Raw genomic sequence first — 21519 nt, 5'->3', positions numbered from 1 at the left:
AGGCCTTGTGCCATGCAGAATCCATTGGCCAGGATAATCAGGAACAGAAAAACAAGCAAACAAAAAAAGCCCATTAGTGGAATGACTTGAAAGGGAGAAAATTAAAACCTTGAGTCATTTATGTATGAAAGCTTGGTATATTGTTTCTTTTATCAAAGTTTTCAGCCGCCTCCTACAGACACACTTTGATATAGTAATACCTTTTAGCATTTCTTTAACCTTTCCAGCAACCTCCACTTTCACTGTCTTATCCCTTTATTTCAGCTGGGCATTCTGAAGACTTTGATTAAAGGTTTTTCTGGTTTTCTTTTGAAAACAAGGCTCTTTTTGGCCCTAAACATGTATTTGATCAGGCTGATCCTGTCAGTGCAAATTTAGCATTCCAGAAAGGAAACACGCTGCAATTATCTACAGAATACATTTAGCAGTTATGTTTGGAGTTCATAGCCTTAGTGGTTAGAACAAGGAATGTGGGAACCCAGAATGCAAACAATATTTCTCTGCCTGTTTTGAAAGGTTTTACCCCTCTGGACAGTACTGGTTTTGACCTTTGTCCATGGGAAAATTTGCCTAGCCTCTGGGAAGAATTAGAATCTACAATGGTGTGAATTAGGTGATAGAATACTATGTGAGATTATCACAGGGTGAAAAATTTAAACTTTTTAGGTCTATTTGCATAGTAAATAGATAAAAGCAAAAAACGTCAAAATGGAGGATTGTTGTCTCCAAACCTTCTTCTTCTTCTACTACTCCATATTTTGCAGTAGAAGTAGTTTGGGACGATTGGATACAGAATTCCACAGCTCCTGTCTACATGATTTAGGAACTTGTTGGACATTGGTAAAAAAGTGAAAATATCTTGCGTTTTAAGCTTTCATTGGGTAATTTACCTTTAAAAAGGCTGTGAAATCTTGGTAAGTTGTCTTCTTGCTGCATTCTCTGCTCTGTGCTATGTCTAGGCCACACCAGTGGCTTGTATCCTTAGATAAGAATTAATAAACACCTATATGGAGACTGAGAAGCATGAAGTTCCATTTGCCTCCTTTTTCCTCTGGGCAAAAATCTGAACGTCTCCCCCATCAGGGAAGACAACAATTAATGACACGGACAGTGTTAAAGGAGCAATAATAATAATAAAAAAAAAATTTGTTTTCATATATATGATTGTTAAATGTGTTTAAGGGCATTATACATGCAGCCTTCATAAATGTTGTACCAGTAAGCTTTTGCTCTTTAGTCCTTGTAGACAAACTAGAAACTGGGAAAAAATGTAGGAGAGACTGAAAGGCTGACTTCGACAGCAGAGTTAAAGGAAGAATTCACAGACCCTGAGTCCCCATGAGCATTTTGAAGTGCATCCTTTCTTATTTCATTCCCTCTTCCAACAGTAGGACTGCACAGGTTCTCTGCAATCATAGATATGCATGAAGCTGTAATTGTGGCAGCTACTGGCTAAGGAGCTTAAATAATTCATATTGGTAACCTTTAGAAATGCACCATACATGGGACCATAGTTTCTCTAAGGGATTATAACACAAAGTGATAGGAGTATGAAGGGGTGTAGGGAGAAGTTTAAAATTTTTGGGTGGTTTTAGAGTTTTGAAAAAATGCTATTTAGCATCCTGATACTGCTGAAGGTTACCTGACATAGAATTAATTTTTACCTAGGTAATATCACTAGCATGATACTTTTTTCTATGTAGTTAAAGCCTAAAGTAAAAAAGATCATCAATAACTGAACTTACAATATAACACTCCTTGGTATAGCAGGATTGAATCCTATACTGTACTCTTCATAACCAGCTGTTCAGAGCATTCAATAGCCAGCCGTTCAGAGCATTCAAATACCCTTCATATCTTATCTCACTGGGATGTTCTCTTCATATCTTTATTTCCCTTTAAATCACATTATACATGACTTTTCACTTAGTGAAATTGATCAACTTGGAACAAAATTGTATGAGAATCAGCAAACTGAGATGTCTTAAAATTACACTTCAAGTGCATAAATCTGAATGTTGTAGCCTCTTCTCTCTCCTCTGCTCTTTCATATGCAAAAACACAGGTCTGTCCACAAGTGCAGTTGAAATGCTAGTGATGAACACCTGTAGTGTGCTGCCAGAGAAAAGCACCAAAAATTATCTTGCTTTTCTACCTCTAACTTCCACCTTAAATAGCCTTTCTTAAAGGCACTGCTGAAGCCTAGCATCAAACAAAATGAAGCCAAACCAAATAATAACAACAACACAACCAAAAGGAAGATTGTTTTTCTTCTTTGCTTGGTTTCAGCTAGGATTGAGTCAATTTTCTTCCTAGCAGGTAATACAGTGCTGTGTTTCGGAGTTAGGATGAGAACAGTGTTGACAACACACTGAGGCTTTAGTTGTTACTGAGCAGTGCTTACACTAAATCACACTTTTCAGTTTCTCATCCTGCCCTGGCAGTGAGCGGGCTCCCAGTGCGTAAGGAGGTGGGAGGGGACACAGCTGGGACAGCTGACTCCATTTGATCAAAAGGATATTCCATGCCATATGACATGCTCAGCATATAAACTAAGAAGAAAGGTAGCCAGTGGGGAGCAGTGCTTGGGAACAGGCTGGGCATTGGTCAATTTGTAATGAAAAATTGTTTTTTATTTGCATATTTTGTCTTTCTTGGGTTTTCATTTATTATTATTGTTGTTATTATTATTATTATCATTATTATTATTATTTTACTGTTCTTATCTCAGCTCATGAGTTTTCTTACTTTCAGCCTTCACATCCTTTCCTCCATCCTGCTGTCTGTGTGGTGTAATTGCTGGGTGGGGCTACACCATGACTTACTTTCCTTTAATCTTATTTTCCCTTCTAATTCTAGGGCAAATTTAGATGTTATTTTCACCTGTGGAAGCCTTTATTTCAAACAACTAATTTTATTTTAGGCTTTATATTTATTTTATTTCTCTATCATTTTTTGTTTCTCACTCTTAGTAGAGTAGACATTAAAAGAGAAAAGAATAAACACTTTTGGGGTGAAAAGAAGATATATAGTAAGTCCTGTTACACCCTCAAAGCATCAAACAGTCATTGCATGAAGGGAGTTAAAAAAGGGCATGTTAGATTTCAAAGAATGTGTCGATTTTTCAGAAAAAAAGAAGCTGGAAAGATTACGTATGGCTAAAACCTAACTGATAGCCTATGTTATAAGGAAAACAATTAGGCAGTGGAGACTAGTGAGAAAGTATGTATTAGTTAATATTATTTCAAAGTTTTTACTCTTGAATTTCATCCTTTTCAGATGCAAGAGTTAAAAAAATCTTAATGACCATATTTTTCTAGGGATAATTTGACTGATCCTTCTTTTGCTGAACAAGATGTAAGGCATCCATAATAGGTAAAATTGTGTTGCAGTGCACATTTATATTCCATGGGTAAAAAAAAAAAGAGTCCCTATGTTAAAATAACACCAGACTCAAAAGTTAACAATAGTTTGGTATGTCATAATTTGACCCTTTTGTTACTGTAGTACAAAGTTTGCTTATAGGATCTAGTTTTGTGCCATCTGCAAACTTGCTGAGGGCTCACTTAGTGCTGTCATCCATGAGGTCACCAGTGAGGACACTAAACAATACCTTGTATCTTGGTAGTACAGCACCAGTTACTGGCCTCCAGCTGAACTTTGTGCTGCTGATCACAGCACTTTGAGTTCAACAGCTCTTTAGTTTCCCTTACTCATACTTGATCTGCTTTTCTATAAAGATGTTATGACAGACGGTATTGAAAGCCTTGCTGAACACAAGATAAACAATATCCACTGCTTTTCTCTCATCCATTCTCCTTTTCCACTTCCTAGATGCTGCACAGACCACTGTTTCTCTTCTGAAGTTCACTTCCTTGACAGAACAGTTTCTACCAGCACACACTTCTCATGGGAGAGGAGTCTCCCTACCTCATGCTAGACCCAGCAAGGGGCACCAGGCAACCCCACAGCCCAAGATGTGTGTTTTCCCTTAGGAGCTCACACTGGGTGGAGGCCTCTGATGGGCCAGGGGCTGTTTTTTCACGGTTGTTACTGGGGACCGTGCACTGTGGCATGTCACTGCTGTTGTCCAGCCTATGGTCACTACCCTCGGCTGAGCTTCTGGCCCCTTTCTGTGCTGACTGCATGCACTGGCTGCCTCTGACAGCTGCACCCCTAGCATGGCAGAAACAGATCATTGTCAGTGTACTTGGACACTGCAATAGCAGGACTCTTGGTGAAATGCCCTTCCCAGAGCTCCTTGGTATTAAATCACACCCCTGCTGCAGAGGAGGTGCTGTTTTGTTGCTAGGCTCATGTGGGTGGAATACTCCTTCCCACTCTAATTCTGAAGACAAGATAAACCTGAATACCACAAGCTTTCATATTCATGAGAGTCCTATCCCCTAAGTAGAAGCTGCAGCATGTTCAGAAATTAACTAAAATACTCAGAAGCCAAGTTTTAGGTAAAGCTGAAAATAAATATTTACCTTGAGTAGAAGGAAATTGAGTAGAGTGAGTTACTTATCAAGCTCTACACAAAAGAGTTCTTTTGCACTATATAAGATTCTGAACGTACCTTTTGATTCAATAACATTTTCTTTCTCCTGGGGTAGCATATGAAGGATGATATTTCTTAAAACAAAATTTAAAAATTAGAAAACATTTGAAATTCTGTCATTTTGGTGGTACTTGCAATAGAAACTACAAATTGTTTTTACTTCATCTGAAATTTTCTTAAATACTGTATTTTTCTTTCTCAGTCCATCTCCCTCTGAAAACATGGGCTTAACCTGTAAAACATCTAAGAATTGTTTTTTCCTCAAACTCTGTTAATAATATTTCTTCTTACTATAAGCACAGCATGATACATACTGACATTAAACAGTCAGTAACAAGAAGCATTTCAAATAGATTGAATATATTTTTCTATTCTCTAGTAGTTATTTTTATTTTATTTTCTTTTGTTTCTCCTGACACTAGTATTTGTCTAGATAGAACTGGCATTTCTAAGAAAGAAAGAAAAACAAATACACCCTCTTTCTTTTGGGGAGAATAAAATGAAATTATTTTTCATAAAGAGAAAACATGTATTGAGAGTTCTCTCCTCTGACTTTTCAATAAGGTTATTTGTTGTATTATTTGCAGGACTCAGTAGTAGTATTTACCATTTGCCTCAGGAGTACAGGAGCTGCTTGCTGTAGCTTCTAGACTATTTCTTGTACATTCAGCTACTCTGCCACGGGGAAGCTGATTCCATTTGCAAAGAGAAATTTTGCCTCTTAGCCTACCACATCTATTCATTGTTAATCTAAGAAAACTTCAAATCACAGAATCATAGAATGGTTTGGGTTCGAAGGGACCTTAAATATCCTCCAGTTCCAATCCATGTACTGTAGGCAGAGATGCCTTCCCTAGACCAAGTTGCTCAAAGTGAAGGTGCTCCTAGACCTTTTTCTTTTTTTAAGAAATGCAGGACTATGAATTTTGTATCAATTTGGTGATACCATGTTTCATGAAACTGTGAATAATGTGAAATAAAAGCCTTCAAGGTTTTTCCTCAAGGAAGGGAGGAAAAAGGGAGAAATACATCTAAGTAGGGTATCAACTGAAAATATTTCATGTGGTTAGCTGTTAGAAATTTTGCCTTTAAGTGCAGACAAATTTCAGTCACAGAACTTAATATTTTTAATAGGATACCTGTTGCTGCCTGTTCCGAGCTTCCCTTCCCCCTCCCCAAGAGAAGCCAGGACTTGCCTCTTCCATGTGCTCTGAACTCCTTTGTTCTAAGCGCGGGCAAAACCAAATGTAACTCAAACTCTTCAGCAGTGTCTGATTGGCCGGTCACCCCAGGTCCGCCCCCAGTCCTCCCCTTTCCCCTTCTCCGAATAAAAGAAGGGCCCGAGAGGGGGCCCACCTTCTTTGGCTTGCACTCTTTCTGTGAACATCTGCCTCTGTCTCTGTTTGAAAGCTTCTAATTGCAGGAATTGGGCAACTGAAGGCTATATTTCTCCCTCTTTGCTTCTACTGGTGGTATCAGCTTTGCAGCTACCATTTGCTGCTTTCAGAGCTACTGAAACACTGGATTGCCCGTGCTACCTCTCTAGGCTGCCCGAAGCTTTCAAGCCATTGAGCTACAAGCATAGCCGGTAAAAAGCTGTGAGTATTTCCACAGATACCTGTACTGCTTACATTGAAATGGCAATGGTGACAGGCACACAAATAAAATCAGGCATTTAACAATTATGAAAATATAGCACGTTGCAGTATCTCGTTGGCAGCTTCAGACTGCTGGAAAGTGCAGTACTGTAAGTCAGCAGTCTCTGGAGTACCTTATTGTGAGGAATATGATGGGTCTTATAGATGTGGTTTTCTTCTTTATATATTTGGCTTCCACTTGAGGTCACTTTTATGTTTCCTAACATGCTTTTACAGATATCTAGTCTTTCATTGGTCTATAGCTCCAGGTTATATGAGAATTTTATGCCTTTTACTTTTTTATATACTATTTATTTTTTCTTTATTGCACTGAGAACTGATTTTGACTACTTCTGGATCTTCTTTTTAAGAAACACAAAAAGCCAAAAGACCACAACAAAACTCCTGCAATCATTAGTAGATATTTTATAGCTGCGGGTACAAGCCAGTGCCTCCTCCCTTAAGTTCCCATGTCCATATTCCTCTTCCCTTGACACTGTGTCTCTGTTTTTCAGAGCCTCCACTGCTGTACCTGGCCTCTATTTCTCTGTCCTGATAAAGCCCTTCATGGGAAAAAACATGTAGAGAAAGCTCAGAAAGCAGTGGTGGTTGACACATTGTCAACAGCTGATTAAGTTCTTGGGCATCAGAATGATGGTTTCAGAAGGGTGTAGTTGCAGAAAGCGCTTAAAGTAATACAGGAATTGAGACCTTCCTGACTAGGCAGATGGATCTGTAGGAAAAAGAAATAATAAAAGAGGATTAAACAATTGTCGGGTACTAAAAAGCAGCTGAAAACAACTCTTTAAAGAAATTATTTTCTATGGTTTGCAGCAATATGTATTTGAAGTCAAAGTGGATTCTAATAAAACCCTTTGTGTGTCTGCCCTTAAACACTTCACGTTTGACCAGAAAAACAGTACCTCCGTCCAAGTGCCCATAGGTATCCTTTCCACTATGGAGACTTTCATACTCACTTTGGATAATTTGTTCATTAATTATGAATTTGTTCATGTAAAGATTACTTGAGTGTGTAGTTTTGAACAATAATGAATGGTATAGTGAGCAAGTTACAGTTTCCAAGCTACAAAACATGTAAATGGGAACATTTAAGAACAAGTACGAGATAGTGTCAGGAGGCAGAAAGGATATCTGACTTCTTGCTGAATCTGAACATTATTTCACTTAAAAATCTGTAATTGAATTATGGAGAAGAAATACTTTCAGTGATGGAAAGATTAAAGATTTAGTCTAATGGGCAACATTTTTCTCATTTTCACAGTAGGATCATAATTGCATCCTCTATTACTTACCCACTTTAAATCTAGATTCAGGCTTTGAGTTAGGGATTTTGAATAAATGACTGTGGCAGGGTCATTGGGGTCTTCTAAAAAATGCCGTAATAGCCTTGTAAAGTATTGCACTCTGCTCAGGGGAAAATACAAATTCTGGTTTGCCTAGAAAAGAAGGAAATGCTTCAGAATCCTTCATATGTGTTCTTTTTAGCTCCATAAACACATGGACTTATTAAGATGTAGACAATAACAGGTTAAAGCATGTTATCCTACAAGATTCCTGACAAACTAGTGTTTGTTTGCACCCCCTGACTTAGAATATCCAAGCTGAGAATAACTCAATGTAGTTCTGCTGCTGCAAGGACTCCTTAGCTACTAGAATGTCATGGTTTCTGCTTTTATTTCTGACTGACATATCTACCTTCCACTAATTTCGTCTTCTTTTACAAAATTTCTCTATTGTTTCCTTACTTCTTTCCTTGTAATTTTTTTTTTTTTTTTTTCTGCATCTCTCCCCTTTACATTACTTTTTCTATGCATTAATTTCTCTTCTGGACACAAGAAGAAGAGGACAGTATACTGATGTACAGAAAGCTGGCAAGACAGGAAAAATTGCAGATGCTAAAGAGCAGGAGCGGAGGAATTTTCCAGCTGCTGAAGCATTTTGTGACATTTTCCTTTGTCATGCTTTAGCTGAGAAACAGTGGAAGATGGTTCTGTAAACTAACTCTATCTCACACCTGCATGGACTTGTTTTGGTTCACTGGTAAAAATATTTTGGACGTGGGTGTTTTGCCATTCAGGCAATCCCTCTGGGAGGTAGATGGTCAAGCATCCAATGGTTTTATGCCACCCTTGCAAACAAAGCTATATAAGCTGAATTATATAATTAAATATAGCCATTTCTGGCCTTTGAACCTGATCCTGGACTTGTGTCATTTCTCGCCATTGCTGGGGACAACAGAGACAAAAAATAGCTGAATGGTCTGTGTGGTTTTTGTTTGTTTGTTTGTTTTGTTCTGTCTTGGTTTTGTGCATGTGTGTGTCTACTTTTTGTGATTGTTCAAGTGTGCAGAAAACTGGTTATGCTAGCTAACCTTGTTTGTTTTCAAGGAAAGCATGTACAAAAACTTTTGCAATCCTAGCATTGATTTTGCTTCTTTAGTTGTTTGGCGGTAACGAAGGAGTCACACATGACTACTTAGCTTTATATTTCTGTAGTGGGAAAACTAAGGGAATTTCCCTCAATATTAAATAGTGACAACAAAGTCAGGAATAAAGAAGCTGTGATTCTTCTCTGGAGAATGGACTGCTGACAGTGTATTTTTGGTAAGGCTATTTTTTTACTCAAATTTCCAATGCAAGGATGTAGGTACTTTGTCCTTAAACAATAAATTGTTGATGTTACCAGAATAATTTTTTTTCAGTGAAGTGATGAAAAACTGTGAGTGATTAAAGCTTGAGGGATGTATTGGTTGTTTTAATTCAGATACAGGAGGATGCTGAGCAGCTGTTTTTGTATATCAGGTTATGCACAGAGATTTCAAAGCCTTAATCTTACAGTGACTATCCTCCCCCATAAAGGATTTTTGGCCACTTAAAATACAGAGATTGTGTGGAAGAATAGAGAACAATATGCAAGAAAAGTGAGAAAGATAGGGATGAGCTTCCAGCAAATTCCAAGATATTTTCTTAAAAGCCTTTTGTAATTGGTGTCCTGAACTTCAGCTTGAGAGAGTTAATATGTGCTGACGTTCCCTCAGTTAACAGTTCAAAGAGAGCAAACAGCTTTTTCTGACAAGGAGGGTCTAAGTTTTGTGAATATGCTGACTACTTTTCCCTATTCTTCCTGAATTTGAAACTGAAGCTTGGTATTCTCTCAGTCGTATATATAAATCCATAAATAAGATGAACATGTACTCAAAATCTGATCAAGTCTTGCCCAGAACCAATCCATTCTTGCTTTTTCTTCATTCTGTGCAGATATCTTCATAAGTCGCCACTCCTAATTACTCAGTTGCAATTCAGAATGAGTGACATCTCTTAAAGCCAGAAAACTGAATGTTACTTTCATAATTATGTCATTAAAATCCTCATTTAAATGTCTTCAAATATTATGTTTATTAATTAAAGCAACTTAGTCTATCTAAAATGAAACTATTATTTTAATGAGAAATGTCATTTTATGTTTTAGCCAAGTTTTATATCTGTAAAACCAGGACTTGTAAGAAAATTCTTTTAACTGAATGTAGGTCTCTCTGTTGCAGTGCTTTTTATTTTACATAATCTCAGAGAAATAATTTACTTTTCTTGATGTGATGCTTGCTTATTGTCAGATATTGAGGTCAAGAAAAGCCAATAATTTCAATTGGGAATAACTGGTGTTTTCAAAAATTTTATTGTGATGAATTTCCAAAAAAAAAAAAAATGTAAAGGAAGATCAGTTCTTCTAAGGACCTAATACCAAATTTTGCAATGTATTGCTTTTTTTTGTCTTTGTAGTAGGAACAGTAAGGAAATGAGCCCAGTCAGGTGATTCTAAAATTGTAACAATGTCAAGAAATATTTTTAAATTATATTTTCTTGAAATGAGCTTTAAGAAAATGAATTCTTGTTTGTCTTCCTATCAAGATAGGAAGCATGTTACTTAAAATGAAAATGTTACTGTGCGAAACACTTCTACCAGTTATAAAAGATGGGAAGTTTTACAAACATGAATAAAACAAAAAATGGGAATTCCTGGGCAGGGAAGGAGCAAACAGGAAATGTTCTCATCACTACTCTCTGCTGCATGAGAGGTGTCCATCTTTAAATAATGTGTGAAAAATAGTTATCAGTATTCTCTAAATTATGGTGGGGAAGCCTAGTTCCAGTCTCACAGGTTAGATAAGGTACAGAACTTAATACAGAAAGAAACTTCTCATAAACTAAAATTACCTTTTCTTGTCTTAAGTTTTCTTTATATAGCTGCTTCAATTCCTCAATTGTTTGGGTTTTTTAACTCTTACCTAAATTAAGGAAAACTGTTATTTTTCTAATAAAGATGATTCTAAATAAATAGAGCCCGAGTCCTGTGATCGCATGACAGGTGATGTAATTACCTTGCTCTTAGCTTTCTTGGGGATGACATACTACCTGGAGAAAGTTTAAGACACCCCAGAACTGTTAGAATATTTCTTTGTTAAGCTGCAAGAGTTTATCATTAGACCTCTATTCTCACACTCTGCATAATGCATCTACAACCCAGAAATTAGAGTATTTCTCATTCCTCTGGTAGAACAATCAAAGGTTACATTTTACCTGTGAATAGCGTTTGATTAGTGCTTGTACTGAGGTATTGTACTTCAGCAATAAATAGAAAGTGAAATCTGAGGAGGTTTCCTTTTTTTGTTTCACTTATGTCTCAAAAGTAACTAATTTCCTTTCTTTCTAATCACCACCTTTTAGAGATGCTGAAAGCTGGTTATTTGAATGAGATACACCCTGATTACAAAGACAGTTCTACATGTTATGTTTAAGTTATAGGCCTGCATGCAAATCCATATTTTTAACAGACAATCTCGACATATTTCTAGAATTAGCCCTGACAACTGTTATGCTCCTGTATGCTTTGAAGATTTAAGATACATATTTCCCAAAGTTTAATGTAGAGTATCTAGGTAGTTTTAACTATAGAGCCTTAAGGAGACACAAATCACATTTTGATAAGCACTGTGACAAATGAACTCATTACAATCTTCACATTTTACAGAAAGGCTTTCCAAGTGTTTGAGAGAAGAAAGATGACAGTCTAATACTTCTTCTAAAGAAGGAAATGGAAATGACACAACTTCTGGACACATGTGTGGGCTAATATTCTAACTTGAAGATAAGCAATGATCACATTAATGATGGATTACTTGCATGACCAGATATTGCATGTAATTCCAACTCTAAATTTATGGGAAGGTGATGGATCATCTCATTCTGGAGACCATCTCTATCCACATGGATGACAAGAAGATGATCAGGTGTAGTCAGCATGGATTCACTAAAGGTAAATCATACCTGATCAACCTGATTGCCTTCTGTGATGAAACAACTTCCTGGGTGGCTGAGGGAAGAGCAGTGGATATTGTCTACCTTGACTTCAGCAAGGCTTTTGACACTGTCTCACAAAATCCTCCTAGGCAAACTCAGGAAGTGTGGACTGGATGAGTGGGCAGTGACATGTATTGAGAACCAGCTAAACAGCAGATCTCAGAGAGGCGTAAGAGTGGCATGTTGGAGAACCTCATGGAGAAATGTTTCCCATGGGACAGATCCCATGGTGGAGCAAGGGAAGGACTCCTCTCCCTGAGCAGTGGGAGAAGCCTCGGGTGATGAACCGGCCGTAACCCCCATTCCCAGTCTCCTTGCGCTGCTGGGGTAGGAGATAGTGCTAGGAAGGAGGAAGGGGTGGGAGGAAGGTGGTTTTAAGATCTTATTTTACTTCTCATTATCCTTTTCTGATCTTGTCAGTAATAAATTCATTTAATATCTCTAATTTGAGCTTGTTTTGCCCATGACGGTATTTGATGAGTGATCCTTCCCAGTCCTTATCTCAACTCATCAACCCTTCATTATATTTCCTCTTCTGTGTCCAGCTGCAGAGGGGCATGAGAGAGCTGCTCTGGTGGGTGCCTGGAATCCACCCAGGGTCAACACACTGCAGTCTTTTTGGTTCCTCCCTGGGTGCTAAAAATGACTGTAGGGTTGACCTTGGCTTGATGCCAGGTACTTACCAAGCTGCTCTATCACTCCCCTTTCCAGTAGGACAGGGGAGAGAAAAATGAGATGGAAAAAAATTAGCAGGTTGAGACAAGACAGTTTATTAAAGCAAGAAAAAAAAGAAAGTTTGTGTGCATAAGCAAAGGGAAAACAAAAAACAATCTCTGCTTTCCATCTGTGAGTGATGTTCAGACACTTCCTGGGAAGCAGGGCTTCAGCCACGGTAGTGGTTGCTCAGGAAGGCAAACATTGTAAAATGACAAATGCTCCCCATTCCTCCTCCCTCCCTTCGCTTTTCTGTCTGAGCTGATACGTATTCATATGGTATGGAATATCCTTTTGGTTAATTTGGGTCAGTTGTACTAGCTGTGTCCCCTCCCAGGATCTCGAAAAAACAGTGCTGGTGCTGTGCCAGCACTGCTCATCAGTAGCCAAAACACTGGTGTGTTATCAATGCCTCTACAGCTACTCATGCAAAGCACAGTACCCTGTGATGGCTGCTAAGAGAAAATGAACTCCAGCTTGGCCAGACTCCATACACGAAGTCTGCATATTTTTTAATAAATCACAGTCTTGTGCTGCAATGATAAAGCATCACAGTGAATAATGTAATTTTACTAGCCTAGCTTATGCCAGGGCATAGATAGTTTTCTGAAACAATTTTATCGGTGATCTTTGCTTATGCTGAGGGTGCTTCAAACATCTTCACCACACGTTTGACAGGATTTCACCTGTGAAACTTGCTAGAGGGACATTGATGTCATTCAGAAAACGACATGTAGCTGGTGAAGAAGAGAGAGGACCAACTTGCAGTTTGTGGACTGTATTGATCTGGAAAATGCTGATAGGAACAAAAGGGAATCTTTATCAAGGACTTGTTTTGCTCTTTGAAAATAACTTTGCATTTTAAGAAGCTCAAGCAGTATTGGTTGAAGGTTATAATGCATAAGTTAAGTGATTGACACCTACTCCTTTGCATCTGTTACTTTGCTCTGACAGTTTTCTGTAGCTTCTTAAATAGTTTCTAAATCATTATGCTTTTTCAAGTCAAGATGGTTTGTAGGCTGCTGTTTACAGACTGGAAACAGCATTAGTTGCAAGGTCTTTCTAAAGGTCACATTCAAGGCCTTTTTTTAAAGATAGTGTTAGCTTGCTATGAGCTTTAAACAAGAACAAGAATTTTGATACTTAAGATGGGGTTGGGAAGAAAATTAAACTTACAGCTCATTTTTCATTAGATGTTCACAAGCCTATCACACAAATGTTGTTTTGATCTGATATTACATTGAGTTTGATCCTACAAAGGCTTCAAATCTAATTTGTTTTTAAGGTTTCTAGGCTTCTGCTGCATCATCTGTCTTTCTATAAAGGCGCTCTCTCTGGAAAGCCCTACTGCTAAATCATTTCGCAGCAGTAATTTGCTGTAATGTTAAGGAGCCCCATAGAGAGGAGATGGTTTCTGTGCTGTTTGTGTTTGTGAGAGGTAATAAGTGAAAACACTTGTAGGTGTTTGGCAAAAGCAGACCTGCTGGCCTTTTCCTTGCTATTAAGTGAGCAAGAGATGACAAAGTTTTGCACTGAAAGAACAGCTTGCACAATTCAGATAATTTTTGGAAGAGGTTAAACTCTGATTGCACTAGTTGCTAGTGTTGTGCAAATAGTGTTGGATGATCAAAGTCTGTCCTGTAACATGTTCAGAAGCCATCGTCCACTCTTTGGGTTCTGGTATGTAGGGTGGTATTCATGCAGGTGGTATTTCTGCTTTCAATAAATTTCCACAAAGAGTCACCTTCAACTATTTGTGCAAAAAGTCCTCTATGTGCATGTAAGCAATTGGTGAATGGCAGGTTTGGCAAACTTTTGGCAATCTATGTGACATCATAGAATCTGTTCAGTTGCAGTTCTGTTAGTTACCCAAATTAAGTTGCTAAAGTTTTCTGATTCTTTTAAAGTGTGAAAAACTTGGTTATTTTCCATTCTTGTCCCAGTGGTGTTTGGGGACTGATTGAAGATTCTACAATAGCTTGAGAACATCCTTCTGAAGGGGACTCATGAGGAAAGGAATAACTTCCTGATTATTCTGCTTTGAAGTCTTTGCTTCTGTGGTGGTATTTCCTGACAATAAAACTGAGATAATCTCTGATATTTTTTTAGGTATGGGGAAGGGGGTGCACACTTGGGAATGCTTCCTTTCCTGATTGTTTCTCAGCAAAGGAGATGTTTCTGAATATGATTCAATAGAGAATTGAGTTTCACCAAAGCAGAAGAAATATTTTAATTAAACATTACCAGCTGTGTTATCTACACTGTGTTTTAGGAATTTTCAACTGCAGACAAAGGCTTGATGAGTGAATTAACAAACAGAATATGTATTGTCTTGGCTCTCTATTTTTGTGCAGTGCTTAGGCTTTAATGTGCTGTCTTAACATATAATTTAAGACAAGTTTTTGTTGTCTTTCATCCACTACTGTCTATTCCAGAGTAGCCAGATGTGGGATAATGAACCTAAGTACAGTTATACATACTAACTGGATTTTGTTTGTCCCTTAATGAGAATTCTACAGTAGCTGGGTATATCCTGTAGATTTGCAACATTGGCAGACCTCCACTTTTTATGAAGAATAGGTGTGGAAACCCTCTGATTGTAGGTAAAAAATGCTAATTCAACTTAGCAATCTCCTAGTGAGGCACTCATATTTCATATTCTGTAGTAATAGAAAGTACAGAGCACAACATCTCTCCAGTATGGCTCTTAGGCTCTCTGTTTCCCATATGGCCAAGAAACAGTTTACATGTGCTCACATTAATGGTGATATTATACAGCCCTTCACCTCAAAACAGATTTATGTTCACTCACTTCTGACCATATATAAAACAGTATTGCTGTTCTTATTCTTCCTGCCCCCTATTTCCTCTAGTATTTAGTTAGAACCTAGAATTCTAGGTTCTTTACTGCCTACTGTTTGAAACCACATAATTTTATTTGTCCTTAATCACTACTTAAGGCAAGCTGAACTTAGGTAAGAAGCTGAAAAAGGACTGGAAAATTCCTTTTTGCTTAGAATTAATGAAATTGGAAGAGCTCTCCTGTCAGTTTACAGGAAGTAAACTCCTAGAAGGAGCACTCCTCACCAAATATTTGTGTAATTGTGCTAATAAGCAATAGAATTTTATTTCTAACCTTAAAAAAAGTAGGAAAAATCCATTAATGTGATATTTAATTTGCTATTTTTCCCCTGATAATCCTAGACATGCATACATTATTAAAATTAGGTGGAATATTCAAAAGTCAAAGCATTAACTTGATAAAATGACAGTTTTGAAATTACCTCTGGTCTATTGTCACAGTTCAGTGATGTAGAGAAAGCTATAATACCATAAGATAATATATTCCAAGATTTATATAGATTTGATTTTAAATATTGTCTAGTGTAAAACATACCTGGAAATACATTAAATTCTAGGATTATTTAAAAAAAACCCCACTTTTAGCAACGTTTAATTGAAAGTTTGAACAAATTAAGAACTCTTTAAAAGATTGATCAACTTCTTTTAAGCCTGTGAATTTTTCATATTAGTCACAGTTTCCGAGAGCGTCAAGCAAAATCTGTCTGCAATTCACATAACCACCCACAGCAGTATTAATAATCATAACATAAAAGCAGAATTGCTTTTTATGGAAAGGCTCTGTGACACTGGTGTTATGAGATGATCTGCAGAAAGCCAGTCACTCATAATTGTATATGTTTCTGTGCAATCATCTCAGAGGTAAATTTCCATCCAAATATGAGATGTGCTCTTTGTTTTTAAACCCAACTCTAGAGCTGCTGGATTTAATTCTAAAATGTCTATCAGCAAAATATAAGGGTTTTAAACTTCACTCTGGGTGCATAAATGAACATTTTTAAAACCCTTTGCAGTTTAAAATAAAACATATTAATGTGAGGTGCTTTTGGCTTTTTTGTTGCTTGGGGTTTTTTCCCACTTAAATGATCCTACATGTAGAATACAAAGCCAATTTCAACTTATTTGAGGACACCAAAGATACAAAACCAACCAAACAACCAAAAACCACAAACAAAACACTTTAGAAAACAGGAAAAAAAAATCAAGAGAAATCTTGAAAACAAGTAAGTAGAATTTTAGTTTGTATCTTGCTCCAGTTTAACAATTATAAATGCTGCTTGTCACGACCAAGTTAATTTTTTGAAAATGGCTTTCTTTTTAATTTCCTAGTCTAAAAATTCTTGTTAGGTAAAATTTTTCAAAACTATGATTTCCTAACTCTTAGAAATGTATGCTTGTTACATAATACTATAAAACTAAATTTTATATCAGGCTAGCCATTTTAAGCTTTAGACCATTCAAAATCTATTTTACTAGGGAGACATACTTCCTAGGGAATTTTATTTTTTGCCTATTGAGGACTTTGTAATAAATGTTGAGAGAAATTAGATAGAATTGAAAATCTTAATAAATGAAAAAGAAAACATTACTCAAGTTCTGAGAATAACTAGTTTTCTTGCTAGGATTTTTAAAGAAATGCTAGGACATTAATCAACATTAATCAACAAACTATTATAAGGAGCCACATAATGCACAAAAATGTGAAGTGAAACTGCCTTCAGCTCTCTTAGTGTTTTGGTTTAGATTAGAATTGTGTTTTTGCAGCAAATCTGTCTGCTGAGTTTGGTTCAATCATATAAAAGCTTAAAGTGTGCAAAATTGATTGCTTTCAGGTGAAACTGAACCAGAAAATGTACAATTAGTGTGGTCTTAATGGGTTTTCAGTCCACAGGACCACACTTCAGCCAGCTGAAGTGCAATGCCTGAAACACAGATGGTGTGGGCATCAGGTCATTGTCACCTGCTGTTTTTCTCAATGGAACTGCTTTGATTGTCCTTCAATATTTACTAATCTAGAGACAGCTCATGATCTATGTCATGATTATACTTTCAGACTGAGCTGATTATACTTTCAGACATTCACAAATAATGCAAAACAATGAATAATAGGAATGGATAATTTAAGAAGTGGCATATCAAGAATTGGGTGTTTTGGTAATGAAATATGGACTCCTCCACTTGAAGCTTAGCAGAAGCTTTCAACTTGCTGGCACAAAATTTAGTGAATTTTACGAGAGGATTTGGTGGCCCCGGTGAACATATTGTATCAGTTGTGCAATAGATTGCAAGAAACTTTGGTACTGACCAATGTGTTGAGGGGCAGAAAAAGTCAAAGGCTGAGTAACAATGGAAAGTGAGATTGTTTTTATCATCAAAGACAAACATCAGTGTAGGAATATAGTGAAAAACAAAGCCCTTGTTTTTGTTGCCCTTCTCTTTTTTCCTGTCTTTGAGTGATTATGGACACTGTTGAAATTTCAGGAAGCTGCAACCCAGCTACAATGCATTTTATTTTCTTTGTCTCAGACAGATGAATTCATAGAGAATATCACTGGTTAAGGTAAGACACTGAGTGAAAGGAAATGTGGCATAAAGGGTAAAGTGTTGACAAGACAAATGAATGATGAATGACTATAGGAAGAAAAAAGTAAAGAAATAAAAAAAGTGTGCTTTTTTATGTAGTTAGATTTTTTTACTGATATTTTAAACCTGTTCTACATTAACAGCTTCTCACATAACTGCCAGAGAGGTGACAATTCAAAGAAAAAACATCAGTAATACTATTTAAACCCATATAAATATTAAAATAAATAGCTTTGGGAGCTAGGTGGTTTTGGTATTTACATGTATTTACGTATGCTATTGAGTACCATTTTACGTTGCTGGTTGCAGTTGGTTCCAGATGGTTGCATTGCACCATCTCCTCAAAAGCCTCCTCAGATCATGTTTAGGAATAATTGACCATTTGCTTGACATTTAGCAAGGAACTTGGCTTGCTTGTCCACATTTGATAGAGGTTTTATGGCTTCAGAGAATATTGGCATCAAGAGAAATTCCTACTACCTTTTATTCATGGACAATCACTTTTCACTGAAGAGGTGTTGCTCTTAACATTACATGGAAGTATGCACAGCTTTTTAAAGTCCATACTTATTTACCCACTGTAGCTTTAAATGTTAAGCACTTCATGTTTAAGTCCGGTTTCCTACAGGGAATTTGAAAGGCACAGTCTTTCGCAACAGAGAAATCTGCTGGACCTTAACTTCCACATTACCAAAACTGAACTCATATTTCAACTTCAGTGGCATTACTACTGTAAACAAGGCTAGTGAAATCCAGTTATAAGCTGAAAAATATATGACATTTTTATTTTCCTTCAATCATCCTTTTCTGTGAAGTTGCAAGCAGATGTGAAAATCACAGCCTACTTCCCCTAACAGTAAGTGAGCCAGTATTTCTGGCAAGATCCTGTGTAGAGGAGAAGTTCTCTGCACAGTAGATAGGAAAGAATCAGCAACATGATTTACTATTACTCCAAAGAATAAAATATTAGGAATTTTTTATTTTTGCGTTTTCTATGTAGCAAGACAAAAGAAGAATATTACCAAATACATTGTGAGAAGTAAATTTGAGTGATAAGCTATGCAGTGCCTTTATGAGCCTTCTGGACCTTATCTGAACAGCTCTTATAGAAATTATTACTTCTCCAGCTCTTTTTCATTAAGTACAACCTCTCTCAATAGAGATGACTCTGTTTACAGTTCTAACTGCAGTTGAAAGACATTGGGGAAAAGTTAAAAAAGAAAGAAAAGTATTAATTGTAAAGCAAATAAATAGGTAAAGTACAAAAAGTTTCCACAATTCTATAATATTTTGCAGAAGATAGAGCAACAAATAATATTCAATTTTATTTCTTTTAGCCATCAAATGAATGATGCACGATCTAGTCTTATGTAGCGAAACAGAATTCTGTATTAGTGTTTATGTTAATAAATCCAAATTGTAATCTATAAATATTTTTATATATACATAAATTTATAATCTATATAATATTTAAATTTTTTAACATATGCATAAATTTCTAATTTCATGATTATGAAATGTTCTTGAGTTTTCTGCACTGAGAAGTTAGGCAAATGCATTGCTGTATATTTTGTCTGGTTTTCCCCCTTTTAATAATAACACATAAGCATAAAAAATAGTCAAGAAATACATTAGACTCTCAGGGCTTGGGAATGGCCTTCTAAAACATTTCCTTCATGGAGGTGCTATGGAGAGGTGTGAGACACCACAGTGTCAGGCTCCTTCCCCAGTGGATCACAGTGCAAGTGTAAGCTGGGGTAATGGAGGCTGAGATTCAAATCCAGCTTCTGCTTGACACACTTTTCACCTTCCCATGGAGTGTTTTAACTTTCAGACCATCCTCCTGTCTGAGCTGTTAGAGGTAACTGCAAAGATTCAAAACAGGACCCTCTAGTCACTAGGGTTGCACCTAAGTTAATTACACTGACCAGCACAATTACTTATACTGTGGGTTTTTTTCAGAGATGCATGGAAATTCCTAACATGGCTTTGCACAAGGAACCATGAACATAGTCTAAAACTTTTTTTTAAGATGTCTTAACTTTCTGGGGGAATAGTCTGTCATTAATAGCAGCAGAAGGATGTCCCTTTCTGTTCTTCCCTGTGGCTCAGAAAAGAAATCACAGTGTTGTGCTTGTATGAGTTTGCTATTCTGCCCACTGAATTTTTTAATTCTTCCATGTGGACTTTCCCTGTTAAATGCCACAGTCCAAAATGACTTGCAGTAAAACTTCCTTCTGAACAAAATGAGCTAAGGGTGTTTCAGGTAGGAAGGATTCAAATCTGATTTACCACACTCCAATTCAGAAATTTTACTTAAAATCCTACAGGTCTGCAAGGATCACTTCTTCCTGTTCTGTGGCCTGAGAAGGAAAGAATTGACCAACTGACCTTATTAATCAGATATTTCATGCCTCAACCCCCTGACACCCTGGGGCCCTTTAGGATGTGTCTAGATGATTCAGTACGGCACGGAGCACAGCAAAATATACTACCACATGTAAAAGTAGCAGTGTAGCTCTGTTGATGTTTCTACTTCTGACAAAGCTATTTCAGTACACCACCCTCAAAGAAGACAATTTTAAACATAATGTTATTCCTGTTTATATTAAGGTATCAAAGAATAAGATTATATCCAAAATAGCATAAGCAATTATTTACCTTCCCATCTTTGAGGAGATTAGTTTCCAGGTAACATGAATTCAGAAAGTAGTCCCATAGTCCAGGTTTTTCTTCAAAACCTTGAATACTCACCCTGACCAATAATGTTCTCTGCTGAGGATGGTATAAGAGCCACTGGTTAACATACATACAGATACAGACCACCTCACAAGTAACTCTGGTACAAATATCCCATATTCCATTGTATGTTCTTCTGTCCCTGCTCTATTTCTGAAATATCTTGAAATTAGAGGTTCGGTTCCCATTACAGATGCTTCCAGTAAGCTCATTATTGTGGATTGCCTGGTTGCAGTGCAGTTTGTTGGCTCTGGTACAGAACAAGGGGAGTGTTGTTAGCTGAAACCATTCTCCTGACTGTGACGTGTTGTTTCCAGGCAGAAACACTGGTTGGGAGATTATTTGGAATAGTTTTATTATAATTGTACCTTTCACAAGGAATTAATTATAAGCAAGTAGAGCAATGGTGATATGTGACAGTCATGGCTGCTGCTATGCTTCTCCACTACATCTTGTTTACAGCAATGAATGTGAATTGTGTTTGTGCCAGTTCTTCTGTCAGACATGAAACTCTGGCTCTGGCATTGGTGACAGTCTACAATTTTTTAAAAATTCAACAGTTTTGAATATCCAGAAGTTTCAAAGTTTTAATGTGTGAGGAGAGCAGAAATGAAAGATTTTCATATTGATAGCTACAGGAAATCTCTGCTGAGCCAGGGTACACTGAGACAGCAGATAAGACACAGATATTTACAGAATGTGACTCATCCTAAGGAAGACAAATGGACATATTCGGAACTGGACATCTGGCTCAGATTTAAGAGACCTGGGTTCAGTTCTGCCATGGATTTTCTTGAGCAAATTGTTTAATCTCTGTACTTTGGTACCTCATCTGTTAAACAAGGTAGAACAATCCTTCTGCCTGACGCAGCTAATAGCTGTTTAGGACTGAGATTGATCCTTGTTCTGTGTTCCTACAGCAATAAGCACAATAATACCCTGGTCCCTGTGGGGCCCATCAGGTTCTGCTGCAATGCAAATGAGTGCTAACTTTAAAGCTATGCAGAATATAGTGATAATTAAGTTATATATTTTTTTAAAAATATTT

At 37.0% G+C, this 21519-nt stretch overlaps 1 long non-coding RNA gene across 1 annotated transcript; it reads right to left on the bottom strand.

The window, feature by feature from the left end:
- Window positions 1–4942: 4942 nt before the first annotated feature.
- Window positions 4943–20715, bottom strand: LOC121669421. Its single transcript, XR_006017759.1, has 3 exons — window positions 20394–20715; window positions 7512–7655; window positions 4943–6931 (listed from the first exon to the last, which is right to left on the bottom strand). It is a non-coding gene; the product is annotated as an uncharacterized LOC121669421 (long non-coding RNA).
- Window positions 20716–21519: the final 804 nt, after the last annotated feature.

The sequence above is a fragment of the Corvus kubaryi genome, unplaced genomic scaffold (genome assembly GCF_017639235.1).
Source record: "Corvus kubaryi isolate FWS band 111438036 unplaced genomic scaffold, C.kubaryi_AGA036_p1.0 133, whole genome shotgun sequence".
Classification (NCBI taxonomy): Eukaryota; Metazoa; Chordata; class Aves; order Passeriformes; family Corvidae; genus Corvus; species Corvus kubaryi.
The sequence above is the reverse complement of the archived record's forward strand: the minus strand, read 5'-3'. Positions and strand labels throughout refer to the sequence as shown.